Consider the following 16445-nt stretch of genomic DNA (forward strand, 5'->3'; position numbering starts at 1 on the left):
ACACTAGTCTAGCTGGGTTTTGTTTGTTTGTTTTTTGGGGTTTTCTTTTTTAAATGTGATTAACATTTAAATCATCAGACTTTGAATAAAACATTACCTTTTATAATGTGAATGGGCCTGTTAAAGAAAAACCTGTTCATGATATTTGTTAAGAAGGCAGAGCAGACTTTATTCAAGAGGGCCCATGGCAATAGGTGTAGGAACTAATGCAATGAGGTCTTGCAGTGATGGGGAGAGATTGGCTCAGTTCTGACTCTAACAAGGAAGAGCCAAGATTTATAACCAAGGAGCAGGGTGGGGGGTCAGCAAATAGAAAAGTACCAAGAGAAAACATCAAGGATAAGGAGGCGACTTAATAGGATCACTGCTGAAGCCAAGGCCAGGGTGATAACATCCAGGGTGGTCAGATAACAAGGGTGGGGGATTTTCCCAAAACTGACTTAGCAGGATTCTTGCTCAAAGTGGATGACCCAAGGTCAGTCTATTCAGAAAGGACTCAACAGAGCCTGACTAAAGTTTTGCTCGAAGGAGAGAATCTTTGTCAGGCTTCATCCAGTCAGTTGAATCCATAAGAGAGAAAGGCTGAGGTTTTCTAAGGAAGAGGATTCTGCCTCCAGATAGCATTCAGACTCAAGACTGCAACATTAAGGCTTCCCTGAATCTGAAGCCTGTTGGTCTGCCCTGAAGATTACAGACTTGAGAAGCCAATTTCTTAAAATCCACTACGCATGGTGTATACCAATTCCTCTTACCGAAATGTAAGCTCTATTACGGCAAAGATTTTTGATACATATATTTTGATGTATACATATAGACCACAATGCCTAGCATATAGTAGGTCCTATACAAGTAACTCTTCAATCAATGGAAATGTTAGTCAAATACATACACAAACACACATCAGTACAGACATAAAGAAGACTGAGAAGAAAAAGTCCACTCTTGCTAAAACAATGGGCATTGGTTATGATAGGCAAGTCATGTTATAAATTGTAAAAGCTTTACTGTAATTCCACATAAGTACAATATAATGTCATTACAATCATAGAATGAGGTCTATCAATGATCATCATTCTCTGTATTCAGTGACCATATTTCCGCCTCTTTGTTTCAAGTAAGAACACACAGAGGCTGGAGATATTTACTCACTGTCTCACTCATTATAATAGTGGTCTTGAAGATAACTGATAAATAGTCTAGGCCTTTTCCTCATCATTCAAGAGAGATTACGGCATAAGACACCAGTTTCACTATCTAGGAAGTTATGACATTAATCTTTGCCCAGCCACTTAGGCTGAGGAGGTAGGTAAATGGGGAAAGGGCTGCTAAGAAAACTGCAACATATTAGGCAGAAAATAGGAGATCATACAAAAACAAACATACATCTCCATGCCTCTTCTGAAGAGTGGCTTACCCCAAATCTCCTCTGTGTGTCTGGCTTACCCAGCAGAGGGAGAGAGCTTCCCCACCCTCAGTGTAACTACTAATCCCAAGCCAGCCCAAATGCATAGAAAGATCCCTGCCTTCTTGTTCTCTGTTCAGTAATCCTGACAGCCTCTCTGAAAAACCACCACAAAGACTGAAATACACCCTATACAAGGAACCTGGAGACTTGGAGGCTGGTTCTGACTCTGTTGGTTTATTCCCAAAAGCCCTGGGCCTCTTTCTTCATGAAGAAAAGGTAAAGATTAGACAGGGTGATTACTAAGATCTCTTCAAGGTCTAACAAGAAGTACAGTGATTGTGCAAGGTAAGTTGACCCCCGTCTACTCCAAGCAAGCCCAAACTCCAAGAAAATGGAAAGTAGGAGCTAGGGCCCTAAAATAGCAATAGAACGGTGGGGCCAAACTGGGAAATAGCTGTGCCACTCCAATCTGATGAGGTGGGCATCCCTGGGCACACACCCTCTGGGGCACCCTTCCTTCCTTCCTTCCTCCCTCCCTCCTCTCTCTCTCTCTCTCTTTCTCTCTTTTTCAGTCTCACTCTGTCACCCAGGCTGGAGTGCAGTGGTGCGATCTCATGTTGGTCAGGCTGTCTCAAGCTCCTGATCCCAGGTGATCCACCCACCTCAGCCTCCCAAAGTGCTAGGATTACAGACGTGAATCACCATACCCAGCCCTCAGTTTTCTTTCTTCAATAAAGTTTTGAAAATGAAAAGCCCACTTGTCACGTGGTACAGGAGCTATTACTAGAAACAACTTCAGGCCACCTATCAAAAGGTGATTAATTACTTTGGGTGAACTTAGTATTGCACATTTGGAAAACTAGTTTGTCAACAGGCTGAGAAATTTACACAGACTTATGAACCAACCAATGGGCCAAATCATTGCTTTAAAATAAAAATTAAATCTGCCCAAAAGAACAGATATATGGGACCTCCTGCTAAGACATGCTCTTTCTGCAGACCAAGTAGCTGGGAAGCTAAATCGTAATAGGATGTCTATTTGATAAGCTTTACAGCCTGAATGTATGACAGGCATGAGGCTAAAAGGGCTTATTATAAACATCTCCACAAAAGGCAGAGGCCTACAAGGGCCAGAGTTGTTACACCAGGGCAGAGGAGAAGAATATAACCATTGCTTGTCTTTTACAATCGCTTCTTTCTTTCTATGCATTGTACTCTTTTCTAAATACAATTAATGGCTGAAAATGTATTTTGTAAATTAACACTTATTCATATCAGAGACTTCAGCAAACACAGAAAAGCAGTATTAAAGTATAAGAAAAAAAATCTCACACTTTGCTGTGATAATTAAAAAAAATACAAGTATGAGAAAAAAAAGAAAAAGAAAAAACAATCTTACTATGAGCTTTCCATCCATAGAGATGTACAGCTATTAAAGAGTATCCTGATTTTTATTCCATTAAACAGCATATTGTAAATATGTCCCATGGTATTAAATACTCTGGAGATACATCTGTTACTTGGTTTTTATTTAGAACTTTAAAGACTGAAAAATAAAGACTGGCATATCCTTTCCTCAGATGTATTGATATAGTCCATCAGCAATGGGCCATTCTTGTTCTGAAGCCACTCGGTACATTTCTAGCTTTATCCCAAGACCACTATTTCTCTCTCACTTCTAAGTTACTTAAGAGTAAGTGTCTTATTACAATCTGTGAGCACAGGTAAGTCCTCCCAAAATAATAGTGCCCTGGCCAGTTAGAAGCTTAGGTCTTATGAAATTTCCATAGTCACAAGGTAGCAAAATAACATCTGACAAACTGACAGGTATCACCATAACGGGGAGAGGAAGAGAACATGTGTCCTTCTAACCCAAGTATTAACCAGCATCTCTTTTGCCCAAGCAACATACATGTCTATCAATGATGGTCTTGACAAATTAAACACTTCCAGCACTTCCAGCACACTTGCCCTTAATTCTATCTTGAGAGAGAGGGAAATTAAGAATTTCAGGCCAAATAGAGAAGAAAGGGAAGGCCATGCCAAATGAGTGAAAAGTCTATTTTTGAAAAGGCATAACCTGGCAGTAGCCTCAAATCACAACATTATTCTGCCTATACCTGGGATGAGCTCTAACTCCCAAATGAGGCTATATTCACATTCCAGAAACTTTCACCTGCAAAGTATGTACTACAAATCTACAGAAACAGCCCCACAGCTATATATCAAACTGTGAGCACTATAAGAGCATTCCCTTAATACACAGTTGTCTGTCACTTGCTTTTGTCCTATCTTCAGTGATGTGGGGACAAAAATGTTTTATGTACAGTTTCTAACGGATAGCAGACATTAATAGAAATGCATGGATGGGGCTGGGCACAGTGGCTCATGCCTGTAATCCCAGCACTTTGGGAGGTTGAGGTGGGGAGATCATTTGAGGTCTGGAGTTCAAGACCAGCCCGGCCAACATAGTGAAACTCTTGTCTCCAATGAAAATACAAAAATTAGCAAGGCATGGTGGCAGGCGCCTGTAATCCCAGCTACTCAGAAGGCTGACATGGGAGAATCACTTGAACCCTGGAGACAGAAGTTGCAGTGAGCCGAGATCATGCCACTGTACTCCAGCCTGGGCAACAGAGCAAAACTCCGTCTCAAAAAAAAAAGAAGAAAAAAATAAATAAATGCATGGATGGGTTTACAACTGGCATAGATCAATTTCTAGTTATTTTACAATTATTGATTAGGGAACTCAAACAACCTTTGCTATTTGCCAGACAAAAAGCTAAATATCCCCCTTCATAAATCTTGAGAAAAGTCCAAAGAAAAATGAAAATGGTGTATTCTGGAAAGAGAACATGCCAAGACAAGATTATAACCAAATTAAAGCTGAGAACCAAGTAACAAATGTATCTCCAGAAAAGAGCTTGAAAAACTTGCAGTCTTGGCAAGTCCCTCTCACTCGCAGCAGCAACCTTTGTTGCAATCAGAATTGACGGACGCTTTTTCACTTCAACTGAAAGATTTCTGTCAGGGTGAACATATTTTAATCCACCGCATGCATTTGTACCATGTCATTTACAAGGACAAAACCTGACTACATCAAGAGCCTGCTTTTGTTGTGTCACTCTGTGTACATGTTCCTAAGTCTCACAAAAAAAAAAAAAAAAAAAAAAAAAGAAAATTCAAAGAGAGGAGAGAGGAGAAGAGAGGACGAGGAAAGCAGTATTATCATACACACAGAGAGCATATGTATAGTTAGAGATGGAGTTTGGAAGTGGTGATGTGCAAGATGGAGAGACACAGTTAAAATATGCTGCATTCTAAAGAAGGATGTTATTTAGAACTTGTTCTTTTTGATGCCTCCAGGGTTGGAACTGAGCCACCCTCTTTATAATATATTGAGTTCATCAAGGAGGTAAAAGGTAATAATCAGTTTGAAGCACCAATACATTCTTCTATCACCTGTGCATGACATGGAATGATGGGAAACTTTCTAATGATGCCACTGTCCGTATGCTTAAAATTCAACATGGAGCAAGGAGGTGTTTAGAAAGGAAGAAAAACAATGTCAGAAATTAGCAAGGTGGAAGATCCAATGATCACATTAAAAATTGACAAACAGGGCCAGGCATGGTGGCTCATGCCTGTAATCCTAGCACTTTGGGAGGCCGAGGCATGCAGAACACTGAGGTCAAGAGTTCAAGACCAGCCCGGCCAACATGGTGAAACCCTATCTCTACCAAAAATACAAAAAGATCGCCAGGTATGGTGGCATGCATCTGTAGTCCCAACTACTCGGGAGGCAGCACAAGAATTGCTTGAACACTGGAAGCGGAGGTAGCAGTGAGCCAATATGGTGCCACTGCACTCCAGTCTGTGTGACAGACTCTATCGCCAAAACAAAAAACAAACACAAAAAGGGGCTCAGGTGCAGCATCTCATACCTGTCATCCCAACACTTTGGGAGGCCTAGAAAGGAGGCTTGATTGAGCCCACCAGTTTAAAATCAGCCTAGACAACATAGTGAGACCCCATCTCTACAAAAGATAAAAAATAAATTAGCCAGGTGTGGTAATACACACCTGTAATCCCAGCTGTTTGGGGGGCTGAAGCAGGAGGATCACTTGAGCCCAGGAGGTAGAGGCTACAGTGAGCTATGATTGCACCACTGTACTCCAGCTTGGGTAAGAGAGAAAGACCCTGTCTCACAAATATATTAACTGTTAATGAATTGAAGAAAGAAATGGAAAACAAGCAAGCATTCAAAAAGATGAATCTTTGTTTAAGCTTAGAGACACCAAAGGGATTTCATCCACTGTGATACAAAAATTTGGGTCACTTAATTATATTTTTCCCACCAGTTCTGTATTTTTCCCCAGTTTTACTGAGGTATAATTGACAAGTAAAAATTATGTATGTTTTAGTTATGCAGCATGATGACTTTATATACATATACAATATAAAATGACTACCACAATCAAGTTAATTAACACACCGATCATCTCACACCTGTGTGTGTGTACACACACGATGCATGCATGCAGTTAAGAACATTTAAGATCCATTCTCTTGGCAAATTTCAAGTATACAATAGAGTATTATTAAAAATACTGTAGAACTATAGTTACGATGCTGTACATTCGATCCACAGAACTTATTCATCTATCTTATTACTGAAACTTTGTACCCTTTAACCAAATCTCCCCACTTCTCTCAGCCCTCAGCCTCTGGCAACCACCTTTCTATTCTTCGCCTCTGAGAGTTCAACTTTTCTAGTTTCCACATACAAGTGAGAACATAGTGTTTGTTTTTCTGTATCTCATTTATTTCACTTAGCATAATGCCCTCCAGGTTCACACTCAGGTTGTTGCCAATTTAAGTTTATTTTCCTAACAAAGCTCTGAGTTTTCATTCTAAGCCAACAAACACTATTAGCAGAAAGATCCCATGCTCCCATTTCCAAGAAAAGGATCCCTCTCTCATGTTGACACTTCCAATTCAGTGACTGTCTAAAAGCATTTATGCCTGGCCTGTGACTAAACCACTTCTACTAATCAGAATAAGTATTCAATAACAAAAATCCAATTTAACCAAGAAAATAGAGGCTTTCAACTTTAACTGTTTTTCTTTTTCTAAAATGGACTTTTTTAATAACCAAAGAAAATTAAAATAAATGTGACTCTTGGAATTGGTAACCTATTCATGAAACAAAATTACTTTATAAAAACTCAATTTATACGTATATAGAACTTAGCATTCTGTAAGAACTCCTATATTTAGATATTTATTCGTCAAGGTAAGAGACTTGAAAGAGAACTACATTAACGACCTTGTCCTCATTTTAAAAAGACAGAAACAAAGGGCATAAAGAAAAGGAAGCAATTTGCCTAAAATTGCATGGAGTCGCACCTGGAAGAGGAGGGTGGAAGGACAGAGAGAAGGCTATTTCAGACGATATTACTGTTCAAAAACTGTCAAAATATAGGAAGAGTTTATTCTCTAAGTTTTTAATGATGCAACATAGATGCCTGCTGCACTCTCAAGATACGGGATCTATACAGATGTTGGTGAAAGCATTTTTAGTTCATGAAAAGAAAATTTCCAAAACAATGATTTTTCCTCAACTCACCCACAATACAGAATATTAATCTATAGGTCTGAATGAAACTCTTCACCTCTTTTTTGCCCATTCCACTTTCTTCTTACTAAAACTCTAGCAATGACAGCAGTAATTCATAAATTGAAGTTAACAGTATTCATCTTAATACTGTTTGCAAATCATGCTTAAAATGGAATTTTAAGACACAACAATTATAATAGTTGCAATATATGATCCTAGAATACATCCTGTATCCAGAGGAACAGTTGCTATAAAGAACATTACTGAAATAATTGACAAAATTGAAATCTAGGCTAAATATTAAAATAGTCATCAATGTTAAATTTCTTGATTTTGACAACTATACTTGATTATGTAAGAAACACTGATTTTTAAGAGGCAGAAGTATTAAGAGGTAAATAAACATGTCTTCTACCCATGCTCAAATGATCCCCTCCCCCATATATTATATATATTATATATATATAATACATGTAGGCAGAAATAGAATGATAAAGTAAGGTAAATGTCTAAAAATAGATGAATCAGAGTTAAGCTCTTTGTTACTATTCTTACAACTTTACCATAAGCTAAAAATTATTTCAAAGTAACAAGTTTAAGAAAGGAATTTTAAACTTCTAATTTCTTACTGTCTCTACCTTTACCCTATGCAACACAAATGATGATACACACACACACACACACACACACACACACACACACGCACACATAATCTAGCAATGTTAATACTCAGTTGTTAGTTTTTGCAATAGTAGACATAAAGTAAGATCAGTTACCAGCTCTTTCCTATCATTCTATCAGAGCTATGAGAAAAGAGCTTATTTTTTGGAAATAAACTAATTTTTAATACATTAGTTCACCTGCTGTTGAGATGATTATTCTTGGAATTGGAAAGTATAATTGAAAACTACATTAACAATTACACAACTACATCCCCAATTTTTTGTTTCCTTTTTTGTTTGTTTGTTTAAACTTAACAAATATCCAAAATGGTCAATGGCATAGTTTTTCAAACTCTATTCAGAGCTTAGCTTTACAAATAATCTGTAGACTATCTTCCTTTAAATTTCTCATAAAATTCAATGAAAATACAAAAGTGACTGAATTCACTACATGAGTAGACACTGCTAATGTATATCACATTTATTCCTAAAAATACTCTATTGCAGCAAGCCTACCTCTACTCTCAATGAGCATTCTCCCAGATTAATGCTTCTTTATTATCCAAAATTGAATAATTGACAAAATAATTGGATCATCTCTTACCTCCCCCACAAATGAAGACTTTATGTTAGACATAAAAAAGAGGAGGCCGGGTGCAGTGGCTCATGCCTGTAATCCCAGCACTTTGGGAGTCTGAGGTGGGTGGATCACAAGGTCACGAGTTCAAGACTAGCCTGACCAACATGGTGAAACCCCGTCTCTACTAAAAATACAAAAATTAGCCAGGCGTGGAGGCGTGCACATGTAATCCCAGTTACTCAGGAGGCTGAGGCAGGAGAATGACTTGAACCCGGGAGGCAGAAGGCTGCAGTGAGCCAAGACTACACCACCACACTCCAGCCTGGACAACAGAGTGAGACTCCGTCTCAAAAAAAAAAAAAAAAGAGAGAAAGTTTCTGCCTTTATATACTAGTATTCCTCTGAGGCCAAGGGAATGGATAATTGCTAGAAACCAGGTCCTTTTGTGTCTATATCACCCACTTCTCCCAAAGTGTAACAGGCCACAGAAAACTTTCTTTAAACAAGAACATTCAAAAATGACTTGATGAAAGTGTACAAATAGCACTTCCTTTGACCAGTATCTTTTGCAATACAGGGATTCACATAAGAGAATGTCTTTTAATACTGAAATTTACAGGTTGACATGCCAGAACTTTTTAAATGCAAAATGGTTTACATGGAAATGGTAGTGCTAATATTTCTCACCCATGCTGGTAAACAGATTATTCTCAATCCCTGATAGTATTATGATTGTGCATACACTATTTTACTAAGCAAGAACACACAAGGCCTATTCAAGCAGTTAAGGCTGCCTGCATCTGTGCTAAGTGGGCTCATAATGCTATGGGTTTCATGTGTGTGTGTCTGTGTGTGTGTTTTACTTCCTGTGAGTGTATCACACGCATGACGATTAGTTACCTTTTCTACTTTTAGCTGCAGTGATTTCTTCTTTGTCCATGTACCTAAATGTCCACTCACCCTTTCTAACGTAATAAATCAAATCCATTACATGTTAAAAAAAAAACAACAAAACTAAACTTGCTAAATTGTGCCCAAAATAAGATCACCTCGGCACAGAAGATCAGCGTTGTAACCCTGGCTCTATCTCTGTACAACCTTTAGTTTCACAGTCTCTTTGAATGTTTCTTTTATCATCTCTAATAAGAATGAATGATAGATGTCTACCCATATCAAACACCCAAGGAGATACTAGAGTTGAAGGCTCTTAGTTAAATGAAAAAAAGAAAAAAAAAAAAAAACTAAATCTAAAAGCAAATATAGCTTTTACTGTGATGCTGCTTATCAACAAAGCTCATAAGCTTTAAGACACTAGCTAGAATCACTTTGTGATGCCTTTGGGGTTCAGAGCTATGGTTCCAGGCAATGAGTTAGCTGTGTTCCTGAGATTCAAATATGTAACCTATGGATAGGTAAGATGGTATTTAAAATATGTGCATACACTGGGCTAAAGAAACTGTAAATGAATGAAGTTTAATCTCTAAGCAGAAAATGTTTATGAGTAGGTTTATTATCTCCAATAAAACTAGCCCATGACACTGACTGGTGTTCTCTCTTATCAAGAAAATATTAAACACAAATCTGGAATTAAATTTACAGTCAGTGTTTGAAACAGGCAGAGGATAAGTATGGAACTCTGTAACCATTTGTCATAAAAGATGGAAGAAGGGGGAAAAGCTAGGTAGAAAACTCTAAATGCTTTATCTAATCAACAAATTTCTATGACAATGAAGACATCTGATAAGTTTACCACAAGTAATCATAAATTATTGGTGCTGATCATTCCACTGTATTTTTTTGAAAACAGCATGGTGCTGTCTGTGTAAATCATATTCTGCTGGCAGCAATGTAGCTTACCTCGAATTATTTCAGAATCATCTAAAATGACTCATTTTTCTATTAAAATGATGAATGGACTAAATGAGGTATGTAATAAATACTGCAGGTTTGTAAATAGATTCCTGCTCTCAAGAGAATGGAAGCCTTTCTTCATTTGGTAATTCTGCCCTTTGGTATTTTCAAGAGAAGTCATCCTTAAACTACAGTTAGTAAAGAAAAGAGTACAGTGAGCAAGAAAATGTCCAATGTCTTTATGGTTAAGGGAATAGTTACAGGGTACATGAAGATAGCTGCTGCCTGCTCCCACCCCCAAATCAGGGCACAGGTCAGAACATCAAGAAACACAGAAAAAGCATAACTCAGTGCCATTTAGGAATTATATCAAAGCAATAAAAGCAAGGATACACAAAAGGAATATAGAGCTGGGATATTCAACACTGTGAAAAATTTAACATCCAATAAAAATGAAGCAGGCCTCATTGCACATGGGACATCACATAGTAAATCACATGGTAAACAATATTGCTGTTCGATTTAATACCGAATTCGCTAAACCTCAGGTCCATGCACAATAGGTTGAAAACGAGTCACAACAACTGTATCAGAACTGACAGTTGTGTGACTAGCCATGAAGACAATGTGGAAAGATTGCTGTAAGAATATAAGGAGCTCATCTGCCTTACATTCTCATTCAAAACATAATGTGCAAAGCATATACTTGGGATTCTTAAGGACTGACAGACTTGATTATGCTTAACTTTTAATTTGTTGCAGGTTAAAGCAAATACCAAGGGCCGTATTTCTTAGCCTCTTTAGTAGGAAATGAGATTATGATGTCAGTTCAATAAAATTCCAACAGACCAGGCAATGAAGTAAGTATGTTCACAATGAATGCCAGGTCATCATAAATAGATGGAATTATAACTAGCCCTTTGCACTGCAGTTGCCTATGGACTTTTACACAGTGCTCTCCATATCTCACCTGGACACCCATAATGACCCAAGTGACAGGACGTCAATAAGTTAACACAGCTAACACTTAGGACACCACTCAACAAGAACTGCCCTGATCCAACTGGTTTGCGAGTAACTTGATGAATTTTCAAAAGCACACTTAGAAAATATGAGAACACATTCTAAGCAGAGTTATTTTCCCTAGCTGTCTTTAAATATGACTAATTGTTGCCAAGAACATCAATGGCATTCTGTCCTCTTTTCTAATCACTGTCAAAAAGGTCACACAGTCTGACACAGTTCCTTGGAGAATGGTGACACTGTGTTCATGTGATAGGCCCCCCGAGTCTTGGCAGTGAGATCTCCAGGACCAGAACACTCCACTGTTCTCCACCTCCAGGTCCCTCAATATCTAGTCAGCATAGTGTTGTGCTTCTCGGAGGCTATTTGGTGATGTTAAGATCCTAGGTATTTCTGGTCGGGTGCGGTGGCTGACGCCTGTAATCCCAGCACTTTGGGAGGCGAAGGAGGGAGGATCTCCTGGGCACAGGAGTTTGAGACCAGCCTAGGCAACATGGCAAAACTCTGTTTCTTAATTTAAAAAAAAAAGAAAAACACACACACAAAATAAAATAAAATAAAATTAGCTAGACATGGTGGAATGTGCCTCCAGTCCCAGCTACGCAAGAGGTTGAGGTGAGAGGATCGCTTGAGCCTGGGAGGTCAAGGCTGCAATGAGCCGTGATCATGCACTGCATTCCAGCCTGGGCAACAAGCAAGACCCTGTATCAAAAAAAAAAAAAAAAAGGAACCTAGGCATTTCTGCCAACCTGGATGAGGAAAGGGGGTCTGACAATGTACATTTGAAAAATATATTAATCTGGGCAAGTTTTCAGGATACAAGCAAAGTTTAAATCTGTAATTGCAGTCCTATTCATTCTTTGGGATCTTAACGTACAGCCTAGGCGGGCAAACTGAAACAAAAGACGTTTCTCCTTTTTCACTGCAGTGCAGTAGCAGACACACCTAAAGCTGCCCTGCTACTCCACAGAAAATTTGGTTCACAATCTCTTCATAAGGTTGCATTCCAGCTGATAATAATAATGCTGCCATAACACACAGGAGGTAGAGGCCACCCATGATAACAAAGAACACAAAGGAGAAAACAGAATCTGAATGCTTTGCCCCAGAAGCCCTACCAGCCTGCTAAATCCAAAGGCACAAGAGGCTCTCACCTGTTGTGAGGGATACTTCCCTTTGAATTTTCTAGTAAGCTATTAAGAGAGCAAGTGTCAGAAAGAACAGGACTTGCAGATGGATCCCAGAGCCCATTCTCACCAATAACACTGAGGAAAATGTCTAACACCTAAATGGCCCAAATCCTTCCAACATAACGTGGAAATGCCATATTTCAATAGCTGTCAAAAGCAAAAGCTCAAATTCATTAACTTCATTTTTGGAATTCAAAGCAAACTGATACTCTACACATATCCAAAAAACTGGAGGTTAGTGTCTAGGGCAAGAAAACCAGTACACAACGTACATAACCAGAGAGAGAGTTTTAACAGAGGTTATAATTCGAGTCTAAATTGCATCTAAAAACAACAGATTTATTTTTAAAATTATCTTTAAATGCCCAATAAAAGAACCCGGGAAACCACCGCTTACATTGCAACTTCATTCACCTGGCTAATTTCCATGATACTAAAAACCCCAAGTGATCACTCTTACTCTTCTCTTACACAGAACTTTTGAGCATGAAGCATGTCGATCATTCCAAAATTACAACCCCAGTTGTATCCCTTCCCCCTTGGATAGAACCTCACTTGGACAGCAGTAGTGTTCTCATCTGCTTCCTTTAATTTAGTCATTTTTCTCTATACCCCAAATTCAAAACCTTTTTCTTTTTTACCATGAAATTTCAACTGTCACAGTTTGAAGCACAAACAAAACACAGAACTGAAAGGCACACAGCACAAAATTAATCAATTCTTCTTCTTGATTGCTTCACTGGTGCATTTCAGACAAAAGGCAAACTGGGGATGAAAAGTGACATTTTGGAGAAACAGTCGCTTAAATTTGCAAAAACTAAATTTATGCATTCACCCACCCTTTTTTTTTTTTTTAACTGTGTTTTTTTTTCTACAGTATAAGGTTTTACAAATTCAAAAATTATAACTTAAGTTGGGACAAAATATACACGGCAAGAATAACCTTCCCCACAAACCTGACACTTAACTGCAGACTCTGAAGAAAAGCAACCAGATCTAATTCATCTTTGCATCCCTGGCAAATAGTGCCTAGTACACAGTAAGTGTTTAATAAATATGTGATGAAGGACAATGCAGAAAGGGACAGAAATACCTAATGATCTGACTAATGTTCTTGCCAAGCGCTGAATAAACAACTGGTGCAGTATCTGAGGCCAGGACCCTCCTCAATGCTACAATGAAGTCAAATTTCACGCTATGCTTAGCCCAGGACATTCTTTACATTGATTGCTAATTTTTGTATTTAAAATGATATGAAGTTGCTGATACTAGAAACCTTGCTTGTAGTTAGTCTTGACGTTTCTCTCAACCCTTCAAACCTAAAATCCTAGTAATACTACCTTCCAAATAGTTCCTATGCTTCTTCTGTTCTCTGCATCCCTGCTACCATACCCTAATTTGGGTACCACCTGTTCTCACCTGGATTAACACAGGGCTTTCTAACTGGTCTCTGGGCTTCCTGCCATTTCCTCCTCTGCTCTTCCCTTCATACTTCATTATGGAGTGTAAGCTAAAAATCAAACCCTAAGCCCCATGACTGACTAAATGGACCCCCTCTTAGCCAAGGGGACCTCAGAGAAACTAAAAAACTGAGGTCTTGACCATAAACGGATAGGAGGTTGGACATGTCTCTTTATACACCCTCTCTTTTGCAGTTTAGACACAACCACTGACCAGCATTAATGTTAAAATAGAGACCGTAAGACTGGCAAAACAGACTTTTTGTGGCAATCAGGTACCAATTATAAACAGGACCTAGGGCCATGCCAGATGGGTTAAGTCATGAACCCCCAGCACACGCACACAATTAAAGAATAGACTATGTTCTAACTGCCACAAGGATTCCCACTCAGCAACTTCTAATAGTGTCCCCCTGTCCCCATGTTTCCATGCTTTTGCCTGCAATACCTGAGGCTGTTTCATCCCACTCCTCAACCTTGGGAGCAAATCCTACTCATACTTCAAGGTTCAGCTCAGGGGTCCTTTCCCCAGAAAATCTTTTCTATTCTTCCCCATTTCCTCTCATCCTATTTCCAGGGCTTCAGTAGATGCAATTAGTCATTTATTCAATCAACAAATATTTATTGACTGCTTACTGTTTGCTCAGCACTGGCATATATTAAGCACTCAATTATGTGTTGAATAAATAAATGTAGACATAGCAATTAGTTAAAAGAAAGACAAAGTCCTGGCCTTCCCAAAAGTGAGAATCCTCACAAGACTATAAGTAGCATGGCTCTATAACAGACTTAGCATTTTTAAACATTATTTTTAACATATCTTCTACCTTTTATTCCTCAAGGACAAGATTTTATCTTTTATTTATAGATTATTAGTACCTAACATAGTACGTTTCATACAGTAAGCACTCAATAAAACATCTGTCCAAAGAGTAATGGAAGAATACTGAAGTAAATGTTGCCTTAAGTAAGTAAATTGAGACTTCTTTTAACATTTAGATTTTAAAAAAGGAAAGAAAAGAAAAGAAAATACTACATTGTTCTGTGATGATAACAAGAAACACGTGGCTGGGCACGGTGGCTCACGTCTATAATCCCAACACTCCGGGAGACCAAGGCAGAAGATCACTTGAGCCAGGAGTTCAAGATCCATAGCAAGACTCTGTCTCTACTTAAATTTTTTAAAATAATAAAAAATTAAAAATTAAAAAAATCGAACATTAAACCAGCATAATGTAGTAAGACATAAAAAACAGTGAGTCAAAATTTTAATTGGCATTTTAAAAAGAAACTATAATTGCAAAGTCAAAAAAACCAACCTGCTACTGGTTCAATTTCAACAAAGAATCTAATGACAGCAAATATAAGATCACATATATAAGATCTTTACAATACACATAATATCAAGTTGCACTAACTTTACAAATTCCCTGGTCTTGTCTTTCCAGTCAGTCTTCATTCTTTACAGAGGTGCTTTCCTGCTCCTAAGAAGCATATTTTGAATATGAGCTGCTTTTAACATTTTCTTGCAGGTAAAATCACTATCAGTAGACTGCCTCTTCCAAAGCCTCTGGATAAAGTCAACTGATTAACATGCTGGCACCACTCAGCGCTGAGTAGAGGAAGGGGCTCGTATACTCTTCCAGAATCTAGAGTGGGATTAACAGCTTCCCCAGCGAAAGCAATTCTTCCAAAGGGGAAAGTTTTGATCTGATCCTATTTTAAAACTTCAACAACAGGGCCATCATGACTTTGCCCTTCAAAGAGCTTCAATAAAGCTAGCCGCTAAAACAACTGTGGGAAGAAAAAGCCTGGACTCACATCTAAGGAGACAGAAACCTAAATGTCAGCTGTTAGTGAGACAGAAAGATGCGGGGGGTGTGGGGTAAGGGGTGGGAATCGTTTTATTTCACAGTCCCAGCATCACATCAGCTCCCGTGCTTTCACCCCCGTTCTCCTGAAAGACAACTTTTTAATTACTTCACATGTGTGAAACCCAATCTTTACTTTCCTGCAGGCTGCAACATTTGAGTTCTAAATAAAGAGTAATGAAACAATGCTTGGCCATCACTCAAAGAGTCCCACATATTAGAATTAAGAATGGCAGCAATAGGGGCCCTCCACACACAGTGGAGCAATGCTAACTTTCTTGGGGTTACTCCCACATCAATTACGGGTTCTGAAGATGCCCACCTCTCCAGCTGGGGATCAAGGAACTAATATACAACAGCAGGCTTGCGATTACCGTCCACACCACACAGTACTGGTCTGGAGGGTGGTGGGATGCAAAATCTGAAACCCCAAAGCATGTATAAAATATATACGTATGGGGAAGGCAGAAAGAACTTTATACCTCTAAACATTAATGATAGATGACAGAATTATAATAATACTGATTTTCTTTGTAAATTTTTTTATTTTCCAAATGTTCTATAATATTCTTGTATTAATTTAGTAATCAGTGAAAAACTCAGTGAAACACAACCATTAAAATGTGACCATACAAAAACATATTTATTGGTATAAAAACTTCTACCACATGGCCTAAATGTTTTCATGTGAAGGCTATTGTAAGAGTTATATAAAAGCGTGCATACTATTATCTATGTTTGGAGAAATACAGTTATACACATAAAATCAAATGTTTTATACCA

General features: G+C 38.4%; 1 protein-coding gene across 2 annotated transcripts in view; it reads right to left on the minus strand.

The window, feature by feature from the left end:
• CHCHD3 (coiled-coil-helix-coiled-coil-helix domain containing 3) overlaps positions 1–16445 on the minus strand; it is a 292241-nt gene that overhangs the window by 166113 nt on the left and 109683 nt on the right. The gene's annotated exons all lie outside the window — the stretch shown is intronic.

The sequence above is a fragment of the Piliocolobus tephrosceles genome, chromosome 8 (assembly GCF_002776525.5).
Source record: "Piliocolobus tephrosceles isolate RC106 chromosome 8, ASM277652v3, whole genome shotgun sequence".
NCBI lineage: Eukaryota > Metazoa > Chordata > Mammalia > Primates > Cercopithecidae > Piliocolobus > Piliocolobus tephrosceles.